General features: G+C 41.0%; 1 protein-coding gene across 1 annotated transcript in view; it reads right to left on the reverse strand.

Moving 5' to 3' along the window:
• CHSY3 (chondroitin sulfate synthase 3) overlaps positions 1 to 13,882 on the reverse strand; it is a 281,412-nt gene that overhangs the window by 252,603 nt on the left and 14,927 nt on the right. The gene's annotated exons all lie outside the window — the stretch shown is intronic.

Here is a 13,882-nt window from a genome sequence, read left to right on the forward strand (position 1 = left end):
GCAGTGATAACAATGATTTTTTTTTCTATCGCTGCTTATCGCAGAAATAGAAAATCAATTATATCTGCAATTTACAAAGAAAATATTGCTGGGGAAGCTGAATGGTACACCACGGTCTTAGTTAAATAGGGTTCCCCATCCTTTGCATGATGAAGTTTTCGCCAGCGAAAGCATTGTGGTAACATTTGATAGGGAGATGCCCTATCTCAGGTGGAAACGATGCCCTATCTCAGGTGGAAACATGCATATTCACAGGCAGGGCCGGACTGGCCATCTGGCAGTTCTGGCAAATGCCAGAAGGGCCGATGACCAGATGGGCCGGTTACTAGCTGGCCGACCCCACTGCTCAGCACACAGACTGTCATGCCGAATTCCAGCATGACAGCCTGTGTGCTGAGCAATGGGGCCGGCCCTACACTAACTTCCTTGTGGCTGCGCCTCCCCTCCTCCCCTATGAAGCTCTCGGCGATCAGTATCACATGGGACGCGCACCATGTGATCGGTGCCGTCCTATGTGTTAAAGGAGACTACAGAGCGCGCCGCGGAGCAGAGCAAACAAGGTGAGGGAGGGTAGTTTGTGTGACAGTGCATCTAAAGAGTGTTTTATGTGGGACAGTGCATCTAAAGAGTGTTTTATGTGGGACAGTGCATCTAAAGAGTGTTTAATGTGGGACAGTGCATCTAAAGAGTGTTATATGTGGGACAGTGCATCTAAAGTATGTTTTATGTGTGATAGTGTAACTATAGTATGTTTTGTTTGTGACAGGGTATGTTTTGTGTGTGACAGTGTAACTATAGTATGTGTGTGTGTGGGGGGGGGGGCCGGTGCGACTATAATGTGTGTGTGGGGGCCGGTGTATGACTATATTGTGTGTGTGGGGGCCGGTGTATGACTATAATGTGTGTGTGGGAGCCGGTGTATGACTATAATGTGTGTGTGGGGGCCAGTTTATGACTACAATGTGTGTCTGGGGGCCGGTGTATGACTATAATGTGTGTGTGGGGGCCGGTGTATGACTATAATGTGTGTGTGGGGTCGGTGTATGACTATAATGTGTGTGTGGGGGCCGGTGTATGACTATAATGTGTGTGTGGTTGCCGGTGTATGACTATAATGTGTGTGTGGGGGCCGGTGTATGACTATAATGTGTGTGTGGGGGCCGGTGTATGACTATAATGTGTGTGTGGGGGCCGGTGTATGACTATAATGTGTGTGGGGGCCGGTGTATGACTATAATGTGTGTGTGGGGGCCGGTGTATGACTATAATGTGTGTGTGGGGGCCTGGTGTATGACTATAATGTGTGTGTGGGGTCGGTGTATGACTATAATGTGTGTGTGGTGGCCGGTGTATGACTATAATGTGTGTGTGGGGGCCGGTGTATGACTATAATGTGTGTGTGGGGGCCGGTGTATGACTATAATGTGTGTGTGGGGGCCGGTGTATGACTATAATGTGTGTGTGGGGGCCGGTGTATGACTATAATGTGTGAGTGTCAAGGGGGGTCTTAATATAATGTGAGAGGTAGGCTAGTAATCTAATGGTGAATTGCAGGTGGGGGGCTAATTATTGGGTGCTATTTTATTTGTGGGGTGATGGTGGGGCAATTTAATTTAATAGTGGGGCCTATCAATTTAAGATGAATTGGAGTTGATTTTAAATTGATTGGATTTTTAATTTAATGCTGGCGTGGTTTGGGCGCTGTTAATTGAATGTCAATTTCTAGCTTGGGTCGTTTGGAGGGAGGGAAATAGGTTTATTTATTAAATGGGAATATTATTAATTTAATGTCAGGGTTAGTTGGAGGGAAATAGATGAATTTATCAAATGTAAGTACTAGTATTTTAATGTTGAGGCTGGAGGGAGGCCTAATTTTCAAATGTGGGTGCTATATTAATTTAACAGCGGTGCTGGTTGAAGTTTTCTAAATTTAATGTACTCATTTTTTTTCCAAATAGGCCATCCAACATCCCAGGATCCAGACAAGCAGCAACTGATATAAAGACACCAGCAGCCACAAGTGGTGACAATGACAAGACAGGTAGGAGACACCAGGACAGTCTGCCAACTGTCCTGAATTTGGTGGGTGACTGTCCCGCTTAGTCAGGATTTGGTCTGACTACAAGAACAGTTGGGAGATATGTCCTGCTTCACACTGTACTGCTTGTGAAGGTAGAACTGCGTGCACCTAACAGTAGTGCACACAGTATTGCCTGTGTATTTGTCGAAAATGTGTCTAATAGCCAAATTGCATCATAGGAGCCCCCCTGCCTTAAGTGTCCTGGCCCCCCCGAGCCTTATCCAGTTCTGGTCAGCAGGAGGGATCTGTGCTCCCAGTCCCGGACAGGGCACAGACTGCAGAGCAAGCTGAGGAGCTCTAAGTCTCATGAGATTTATTAATCTCGTGAGACTAAGAGAAAGTTCCCACCCTGACGGATCAGAAGCATAGATAAGTACAGTGGGCTGGGGGTGTCATAATGTGTCTGAAGGGGTGGTGTGATGTGAATGGGGAGGGCCTGATATATGTATTGTTTTATTATAATGTATGTATCAACACACCATTTTGACCACGCCCCCAACATAATGTAGCCACGCCCTTGGCGGCGCAGCCACTGCGCTGCAGCGCACGTTTTTTTCCCTGCTCATGAACACAGGTGGGCCTGTGCGATATAAATGCCAGGGCTGATTTTTAGTCCCAGTCCGGCCCTGTTCACAGGAGATAAAGCTTTTCTCCCTTTGATAAATAGGTCCCTTAGAGGGGCTCTTGAGTGTCCTCTTGTGGACCCTTAGTGCTTTGCCCCTCAAACTTTTTCACTTTGAAGGCTGATATATAAATGTATAACATATATATATTTGGTTAAAGTAAAAAATTGACTACTAAATGTGTCTATCTAGCTATTAAATAGTATATTGATATGTGATTTTTGCTTATATGCTTGTGAGAAAAAACAGGAGATTTTCAATTTTGAATGTCTGAACAAAAAAGGCAATTTAGCAATGACATGTGATATTTTCTATCCAAAGCATATAATAACTGATACAATGAAAATGGTTAAAAGGCCATGGGAAAAAAGAGAGGGAAATAGAAAAATTTGCAGAAATAGATGTGGGAAGAGTCCATGTATGGACTAGTGCAAGAGATGGATAGGGTGAGTAATAATACAAGGTGGGGGTATTGGGGAATGGGGAGCAACTTAGGTAGGGGCTGAGGAAGTAAGCATTTATAGATAGTATAACAGAACTTGTATCAATAATATCATCAACAATAGCATGGAGCAATGACTACTACATAAGGCATGGTAAGTGCCAATTTTGGGCACTGCGCCACTAGATACAAGTTGGTAATACTCCTCCCAATCAGAGTACACAGCATGCCTTGGTAAATTGAAAAAAATTCTCTTACTGATTAGAATGTAGATTTCTCTGGAGTTTCTGTTTCCATTGTTGGATGTATAAACTGGGAAAGCCATCCTTTTCCCTGCTCAACAGGTTATATATACAGCAAAGTACAGTTATAGTAAGTGGGTATACAGCTGTACATAGATCCTCAAAGGTAGTAATATATCCTTGTCCAGACTCCGGCAAATAATTCCAAATTTCTGCAATTTGAGTTTTGGAAATATTTTAAATTGACCTTGTATCATTAAATATGTTTCAATAATTAAGGGGGAGGTGTTAGTATAGAGTATTCCTTAGTTAATGTTCTGGAATGTATAGATGTAGGACCTAGACCTATCTGTGCTAGCCCACTGGTCTCTGTAACAGAGAGGTTTCATTGTATCTACAAAGGATAAGGAGTTGGAACCCCTCCTTGTGTTCTGAGCTGTGTGAGGACAATGATGACTCTAGGCTGTTTTACATTCATTGAATTTGAAGCAACGGTCTTGGGATTCTATAGAAAAATAATATCTGGCTATTTCATGTGTCTGCATAAGGTATAAAATTCTTAGTTAAATATTTATTTTAATATTGTTAATTTGTCTCAGGCAAGAAATGTGGCCAAATCATGTTTTATCTTTTGCATTGTACATGAAATTAAGGCAAAAAATATTCCAGATATGTAATATCAGATATTATGCTGTCTGAAGGGGAAAGGCTTCTAAAAAAAAATGTGTGCTTGACTTGTGGATGATTTAAGGTTTAAAGTCCACAACTTTGAATAACTAATTTTAAAACTAGATATAGAGTTGAAAAGTCTATGGCTATGGTTGCATTTGATACAAAAACAAGGAGATCATCAGCAAACAGAGCCAGTTTTTATTTATGATTATATTCACCAGACCCACCTAGGCATGCATGAAATGTGGATTTCAAATGGTAAATCAAAACAAAATAATCTGGTCCATCTAAAAGTGAGTAAAATACCCCCAAATTATATCTCACACAGTTCTGCCACCACTGTGATTTAGTTCAAGAGCAATCTGCTGCCTAAGGAAGGCTAGAAGGTATGGACAATGCATCAAAACAAAGACTAAGCCCCAAGAACGGTCAATTTGTAACATAATTTCAGTGCTTTTTAAATCCTTTCCTTTTTTCACCCCCCTTCCAAGTGACATCATACCAGGAAGTGTGCTGGTATGCTAATCTGTTATTACCACTAACAGTGTATGATTTTACGCACACATGTATAGGAAACATGATTAAGTTTTATGGGTTTCTTGGGGAGATCTCTGTAGCTCGTTTATGGGACTAGTATTTAACGATGACAATTTTTATGTGCCAGATGGAATGAAACAGCAGGTGATGGCTTTTTTATGTGCACAGTTTTATTTAATTAGACAGGGCTTTATGGAACCTCTGCCTGTTAAATAAAGGAGCTTCAGAGTTGCCAATTTCCACCAACAGGGCTCTTCCCAACTATGCCACTCCCAAAGTTACCCTGTGTATCGAACAGGAAATAGTTGATTTGATAAAATGTTTAATGAAAAAATTGCTAACTTCACATTTTAGAAGCCAATATGTATTTCAGATTTTCAGATATTCTACAAATATTCATTCTACTCCCTGCCCTTGTCTTCCTGCTTTTAACACATCTTGCAAGCATTTATTAAAAATGAGCATATAAATCTCAATTACAGCATAATCAAGTTTAGTAAACATGTCTACATGGGAATTGTAGTTGTAAGGTTTACCCAGACAGTACCGCACATGACATATTGGGGGCACTTGTCCAGCAGCAAAGTATCCATGGATATTATCTTACAATGTTGGCACCTACACCCTTCATAGTAGACAAAAAAAACAACATACAGCACTAAACTAGAATAATGACAACAAAGAATCTTGCAAGATGTGAATTTTATCATCCTCAGCAACAAGGACATCTTTCACAGGAGAATTTTTAACATCGTTTCTGTGATATGTTTAGCACATTATGACTGATCGGCCAATGCATATTTCTCTTTGAATTATATTTTACAGGTTTTACAGCCTAAGGCTAGTTCACACTTCTGATTGGGAAGTTATGTTATTCAGCACTTGCCCATGGAAAATGAAAAATATATAAATGTATATACTGGCTTAACCCCCTTTACTGCTTTTGGGCAAACAAGTAATTGAAATGCAAAGAGGTATAGACATTGCCCGCAGTACAAGGAAAATAAAATACAAGAATGACAAGACAAGAACAAATATCCATTCTGCTTTGAATATAAAACTACATATAATTTAAATAATAATAGTAAATTCAGGGTACATACTGAATACTATTTATGCAACCAAACACAGAAATAAAGTTGTTCAAAATAGAGTGTAACAATATGGGCAGAATTAACCTCATAACACATAAACATAAAGTAGATCCCACAGGGACTCAAGCATGAAAAATATCCAGAATTGAAAATAAGTTTCCTACTTTATTGAAAAATATATCTCATACTGTATTGTGGAGCTAGCTGTCTGCAATGGCAGTATTTATCCCAGAAATACCTGTCCTCTCAATTTTCTTCTGTTAGCTTTCTCCTCAATCCATTCATGCAATGCAATGATGCAAAGGATGTAGAGTTTAATAGATTTCTGTGTGGGTCTGCACCCAGGGGTCCCCACAAAATGCATAATGCAACCATCCCCCAAAAGTTCTACTTTTGAAAAAAGTTGTCCACCTGAAATGAGTGGAAAATAAACTTTTTAATCCCAGTTTGCATGTTGGTTCAATACCAGAAAACTACCCATGTGAACCTGTTAAATAATATGTGTATAAAATCATGTTTTGGTAATATTGAACCCCAAAGAAAAGGTTTATGCTTTTGTCCTGAGCTGTAGCCATTCAGAATTTATCTTGGACAGTATTTCCTTGCTTGCAAGAGGTTAAGCCCTCATCATCTGATCAGGATTGTGATCACCTGTGACTGGCCTTTTTAAGACTGCATTTTTCAACAGGCCAGTACCAGTGTGTTTGTCTTGCTGCTGCTGATACTCTATGGAAATTCTGTTTGGATCCTGACTTCTCTCTGGTTTTTGACTATTTCTTTGTTCCATCATCTTTCACTATTTCCAGTGATCCAGACACCGGCTACGTTTGAACTTGTTTCTGCTTACTCCCTGGTATATTGTGGCTCCTCCGGCTTCTGACCCCTGGCTTGCCTGACCCTCCTTTTGCCTGATTCTCCTGTGTATAATCCAGTGTCTCGTGCCACCTGGCTACTCTGTGCCTCATGTTTCCTGACTAAACCTGGTAACCTGAATATGATTTTCATCATTTGTACCTTGTAATACAGTGTCTCCCACTACATCTGTTATACCTTGACATCAGTCTTTCCTGCTTCACTTTCACAGCTAACCTGGTAACCCTGACACATGTATCTGCATTTTCACCATTGACTGCATCTATATATTGCCTGTGTGGTTCTTGTATATAATAAGGACATTCTGTATTCAAGCACAACTATTCTCCATGTTTTTCATGCTGGGAACGCTAACACTTCCAAATTTGTTACTAAATTCTGCAATGCCGCTAAAAATCAATGAACTAATCATATACTATTACTAGACTTTGTTGTTAAAATGTTTCATTAAATGTACCCATAATAAAGAGTCAAATAAAAGTTAGCCTATAAACATTAAGAACTGTAGGCTTTGTTTGCTAAGTTTCAAAGGCACACTGCTGGAAGTCCCTCTCAAGTTCAGTTTTTGGAACCACTAAAATTTATTTTGCTGCCTTTCGCTTGATTGTTTTATAATCATGAAATCTTTGTCGTTTCAAGGTTCTCATGAATCCCAAGCTCAGAATGACTTATAGACATGCCTGATAATCATGCAAATGATTAGCATTCGATCATTACCAGGCATTGTGCTCGTTTTTGGACCACACACTTGGCAATATTGTCAATGGTATTGCGGCGTGTATGGCCATAATTACATTATCTTAAGCTTCATAAATACAGAGTATTATACATTTGACCAGAGTGAGGCTTTGTTCTAAAGTTCTAAAAAATTAAGTGATTTTCTTATATCGTGGTGAAAGGATTTCTGTACATGTTGACAAAGTACAGAAGGTTTGGATTGACTATAAAATGAATGTTCTTAGATGAAAGGGCATTTCATCATGATTATGCTCCAAGATTAAAGCAAGCTTTGATCTTTACTTGTTTAAACTGAAAATTTACTCATCTAACTTGAGCTCCTACTTCAGCAATACATGGAATTAACTGGCGTATTTAGTCACATAAGTGATCGTGGAAATTATCTGTGTATACCAGAACTGTAGGGGATGTAGATTTTTTAAGCCTCCTCAGTCAAACTAAAAAGACCTCACTGTGGACAACTAATATCTTTCTCTGGTGTAATATAAAAAAACAAGATTACAGCTGGATAACAAAAAATGAAAAATATGTGAAAACATCAATAAACTAGAATATTAAAAGTAATATAAATGCAGATTATTATCTGTATATGGCATTAAACAGTAAGCTTACAAGCATAGCTGCGAAACTGAACATATGAGTTGTAAAATCGTCATGTTCTTACTGTATAGACATTTGAAGAATTATTTATTACATATATCAGCTTTATTCTTTTCTAGTGAAATTGAGCAGAATTGCTTATTACTTCATGGGATACAAACCAGTGCAGAAAGCTTAAGTTATAATCAGGGCCATAACTGCGAAAAGGGGCGACCGCCCAGGGCGCAACGCTGAAGGGAGGCGCAGTTTATGAATATTTTAGGTTAATTTGGTTAAAATTGAGGGCAAGGGGGTGTCAGTTTTCCTTTTCGCCCCAGGTGCTAACATTTTAAGTTACGGCTCTGGTTATAATACTATAGAAGAAAGGGGCTGAGAATCAGCTGGTGGTGTTTAAACTAAATCCATAGCCTTGGTGTCACATCCCAGAACACAAATGTAATTATTTCTAATAATTGTTGGACTAGAGGGAAACATTTGAAATAATGTAAGGTCAAGCAGAGGGTTAAGTACTGATTATGAGAAATTCAGTTCTCAGGGAGAGAACATGACTGAGATATCAAAATGGGTTTATTAGACAACTATGAAGTCTGACAATTATGTAGATGTTTTAAAATTGATTGTTCTCAATTAATAACAAGTTAAACAAGCTATTCTATTGAAGCAAACTATTCTAAATATTCAAAATTTTATACAAGAATATTATATGCAGAAATTCCTCCCAACATTGATAAATGCAAAATCAGGACAAAATAAGGCCCTAATCGGCTTAATCCACCCCCTGATTTAGTCAAGCCTTCCCACATCCTGATAAAGCCACACTCACCATTTGGTAAGCCCTGTTCCTTTTGGGGTCCGCTAGTGAGGACTATTGAGGATTATGCATTAAAGGTTGTCGTGAACATAGAGAACTTACAGTTATTGATAAGGGTTAACCCATCACATAATTGTGGGGAATGAGGGATAAACCATAACTGCAGTGTAAATATGTTATTTCAAATGAATCCGTTGATAAATTGAGCTATTAAAGTGTAAAATATGAAGACAGAAAGTCTGAGTTGATGGTTTTGCACACTCCAGTGTGAGAAGATAGGAGTGTCACCTGTGGCAGCTTTAAAGAGCCCCTGCTCTGAGATATAGCCTGGCCTGGGATGGAGTTTGATACCTGAATAGATTTTTTAGGAACTGCTCAGCATGGTGTCTGGATCACAGAGCCCATCTACTAACTTGGCTATACTTTATATATATATAAATAGTTATAATAATAAATTCAGTTTTAAAATATGCCACTTAAAATCAATAAGAGTAGTGTTTAACCACATATTCTTCCACAGCATGAATAAGGGCAACTCATATGTCAAATTCAGAATTCTGCCCCACAGAGAAGTTATGGAAATGAGTATAAGCTCTACGATTGCACTGTATCTGGGCATGTTTGATATCAAAAGATGGACCTTTTCATAAGGGATGTATTATTGATAAAATTGGATCTGTGTGACGCTCTACAGAAAAGTTAGGCCACATAGTAGAATTCGTTAATAAATCAGGCAACATGCAAATGGTGATTGAAAAAAGTGTCACAGGATACAACCCCCTGAGGGTAGGAAGAGGTGTGGAAGTGTCTTTAAAAGGCGGAGACCAGGTACAGCAAATTGTAAGACTCCTTAGGAAATCAATTCACATTGATAAGCTGTCCATCTTCCAAGCCAATTTCCCTTGGCCAGAATATACCACTTTTATGTAAGTTATACTCTGAATCTAATCCTTTTTATTTTAAACTGTTTTGCTTGTGTGTGTTATATCAATCTATTAATTGTTGATTAATTAGTTTTTAATATCTGAATGCCCTGCACGTTTGTATATTAAATCTATAATTTAATATGTTGCGTCCTTGATACTCTAACAAATCCATTAGCCTGTTAAGAAGAAATAGCTCGACCAAGTTAACCCTTTGAATGCCAGTGTGTGATTTGTTGATATATGTGATTAACAAGCTTAGTGCGTGCTGGCATTTACATTTGTGTATCAGCCTGGAAGTGTGAAGTGTTAACCCTTTGTTTGCTGGTGGGGGCCTTGTTAGCCAGTGGGTAGCTAGAAGCCTTGTGTGCCAGTGTGGGACAGTATATTGGGGTCCTGTTGCCTGCATTCAATAGGTGGCGGCAAACCTGAAGTTTGTGGGGGTGTGAGCGCTGTTTGTAGTAGGTCTTTAACCTGTGTGATAGGTAGAGAGAGACTGCGGGCTGGAATGGTGTGTGGCCTCATACAGCAAACACCCCAAAGTCACGGCAGCTGGGAGTGTGTTCGCAACAATGGTAATTTGTGTCCATTTTTTGTTGCAGGTACAAAGATACAGATCCTGATTCAAATCAGAACGCAACTTGCACACAAGTGTCGGCTTATAAAAGAGTAAAGAACATGAGCGTAGTTTCAATTGTATTTAAATCAAAGTAGACCTCAAGATGCGTTTCAAATTTGATCTGGGTATAAGTAAGCTGAGTACAGAACAGTGCAGTATACTCCCAAGTCTATGTGCAATATAAAATCACATCAGAACACATACAAAAACATTTATATTATAAAATAAATGAACAACTGTAAACAGTATAAGCATTCATAAAAATATGGTTGGTTTAAATAAAATAAATATGTTTTTAGCATTTTTTTAAATTAAATACATAAATGAAGATGTTCTTAATGTGTACTGTACATACAATGCGTTTTTATAGTCTCTCTTACATGTTCCGTTTATCTAGTGGCATGCATACATGTACTTTCCAAACAAATTTATACCATGTCAGTCGTCACTATCAGTCGGCTCTAACATCTGCCCTGTAGCTGATGCAAATGATTTGTCTGAAAACAAGCGCACTTTAAAGAAACCTAGCACTTGAATCAGCCGCACCTTGTTCAGTACGCTCTTACTGTACATTGCCTATGTTCATCTGCCCCTTCCCATCCCCATCCTGCCCTTCAAGTTGTAGTCAATCATAAGTGTCATTGGTGTTCAGAAATGAATTGTTTGTATTTGCATTCATTGAACATGGACAGAGCTACTTCACGCAAGATATGGTACACAAACAGACTTACCTCCGAACATGAATCAGGCCCACAGTGCTTAACCCCTTCACTGTTAAGGACAAGTGGGACTTGTCTTGCTGTCACGGGCACTAGGAGTTCTGCCCAGGATTCACCAGGTGACTATGCTTACCAGAGGGGCGGAGTTTGCACAGCGGTCCTCTGGCAGCAGGGTGAATAGTGGAACCTATATAACAGCAGATGGAGAGAGGATGCCAATGGAATTGATGATAGTCAGTGACTTGCAGCTATACTGGTAGATGAGTCAGCGACTTGCAGCTATAGTGGAAGGCAGGTTTCAACCACGGAGAGCCGGGTGGACATGAGCAGGTGAAAGAAGGTAATGGGAGAGTCAGTGGTCTGCGCACAGCAAGTTGTACCACTGCTGTGAAGGGGAGACTTGTCCAGGTGCAGGTAGGTAGCGGGAAGTCAGTGGTCTGCGTTCAGCAAGTTGTACCACTGCTGTGGTGAGAAGACTTGTCCAGGTGCAGGTAGGGTAGCGGGAAGTCAGTGGTCTGCGTTCAGCAAGTTGTACCACTGCTGTGATGAGAAGACTTGTCCAGGTGCAGGTAGGTAGAGGAGGCGTCAGTGGTCTGCGGACAGCAAGTTGTACCACTGCGAGGAGGTGAGGACTTGTCCAGGTGAGGATAAGTGGAGGAATGAATAGAGTCAATAATTGTATGACTGCAATGAGAGCACAGAGGAACTTGCTCCAAACAGATATGCAGCGTTATAGCTAATAGTCTATAGCGGGTATGGATACCGCTGCTGAATAGGGAAGCTTGTCCTAAGCGGATATGCAAGGTAACAGTTGAAAATCAATAGCAAGTAAGCATACCGCTGATGAGTAGAGAAGCTTGTCCACGAGGATATGCAGGCACAGCAGGAGCGCTGAATGGCTGAAGCGGGTATGGGAACCGCAGGTGAGCAGAGCAGGTAATCCAACAGACAGCTGAGGACACGAGCAGGATACAAGAGTCAGTAGCGGGTATGAGAACCACCGATGAGTAGAGCAGGTTAATCAGCAGGAAGCTGAAGACACAAGTAGGACACAGGAGACACCTTCAGAGACTCACAGGGAATGAGACTCAAGATCAGGCAACGATGTAATGAGCACAGGTGCCTTAAATAGGGAGAGGTGCTTGATCATCCAATTAGATTAAAAGCAAAGGTCATAAGAGTTCTTGGAGGCTGCGCATGCGTAGTCCATCAAGATGGCGGACGGCCGCGGCTCAGGACAGGCGCTGGCAGGAAGGCTAGAGAACCACGCACCAGCGCAGAGGCACTCACGGTCCGGTGAGTGACACTTGCATCATGTATATCTATTTTCAGTTAATGTTGGTGGGGGCCAGAGGCGGAGGCAGCAGAGTGATGAAGTCATTGAGGGGGCAGAACTAAGTCAGTGCACTACAAAAAGAAATCTGTAGTGCAGGGTATGGGAGAAGGTATAAAAAGTGCCATATCTCCAATATCCTGTCACCTACACACTCAGGGGTACCCTCGTTTGAAAGAGGAATCTACTCTTTCAAAATAGTTGGTCCCTTAGTAATTATTGTTTGGTTGTTATTATTATTATTATTATTTTTTTTATTATTATAGGGCATTGCCACTTTTAAAATTGTGATATACAGGTCGCATTTTAAAAGGACATGAAAAGAGGCTGTCGTTATTCCTGATGGTCGTGATTTATGAATACACTGACGGGGATTGCATTGATAATTCTTAAGGTGTCACCATTTATTACAAGTCGGGCAAGTGACTTTTGCAATTCTATTGTCAGGCCACTGCTTGTTGTTTAAACCAGCTAAGCAAATTCGTACCCCACCCGCGGCAGGATCTGGTAAGAGATTGAATGTGGGGAGCAAAGGAGAAAGAGGAACTGAGGATGACACTCAGGCAGCAGAGTTGGGGAACAGTTGAGATAGTTGGAATTGTTGACAGTGATAGAGGCAGGAGGGGGAGGAGGTTCTAGATAGAGGGAAGACAATCAGTTTGGTTTTGGCAATGTTGAGTTTAAGAAATCGAGTGGACATCTAGGAGGAGATGGCAGAGAGACAGATGGACACCCAAGAGAGGTGGGAGGGAGAGAGATCAGGAGATGAGAGGGTAGTGTTCACTGTTGTTGGCATAGAGGTGGTACTGGAATCCGAAGGAGCTGATAAGTTCACCCAGGGAGGAGGTGGAAGGGGGAGGGGGGGGGAGAACCAGAGGTAGAAACAGAGAAGGAGTGGTTGGCAAGATAGGAGGTGAACCAAGAAAGGAATGTGCCAGAGAGGCCAATGGAGTAGAGGGTGTGAAGCAGGAGAGGGCCGTCCACAGTGTCAAAGGCCGCTGAGATGTCCAGGAAGATAAGAAGAGAGAAATGGCCTATTGCTTCTGCCAAATGGAGATCGTCAGTGACATTAGCCAGGGCAGTTTCAGTGGAGTGGAGGGGGCGGAAACCTGATTGGAGAGGATCAAGGAGTGTTCAAAAAGGTAAGTGGTAAGACGATTGCAGAAAGCCTCACAAGTATTTTGGAGGCAAATGGGAGAAGAGCAATGGGGCAGTAGCTAGAGAGTGAAGTGGGATCAAGATTAGTCATTTTTGAATGGGAGAGATGAGAGCATTTTTAAAGGAACAAGCGAAGATGCCAGTGGAGAGGGACATATTAAAGAGGTGAGTGAGGTGGGAGCAGATGGTGGGGGAAAGGGAGCAAAGAAGGTGAGAGGGGATAGGATCCAGGGGGCAGGTTGAAGGTGAGAGGATGAAATGAGAGAATGGACTTCGCCACCTGAGGTAGGGCAGAAGGAGTACAGGAGTTGGTGGTTGGAGGGATAGAGGGCTTAAGTGTAGGAACAACAGAAGAGTGAATGGAGTAGGATATTTGAAGTCTGATGTCCTTGATTTTAGAAGAGAAAAAGGAGACAAA

The sequence above is a fragment of the Mixophyes fleayi genome, chromosome 1 (assembly GCF_038048845.1).
Source record: "Mixophyes fleayi isolate aMixFle1 chromosome 1, aMixFle1.hap1, whole genome shotgun sequence".
Lineage (NCBI taxonomy): Eukaryota > Metazoa > Chordata > Amphibia > Anura > Limnodynastidae > Mixophyes > Mixophyes fleayi.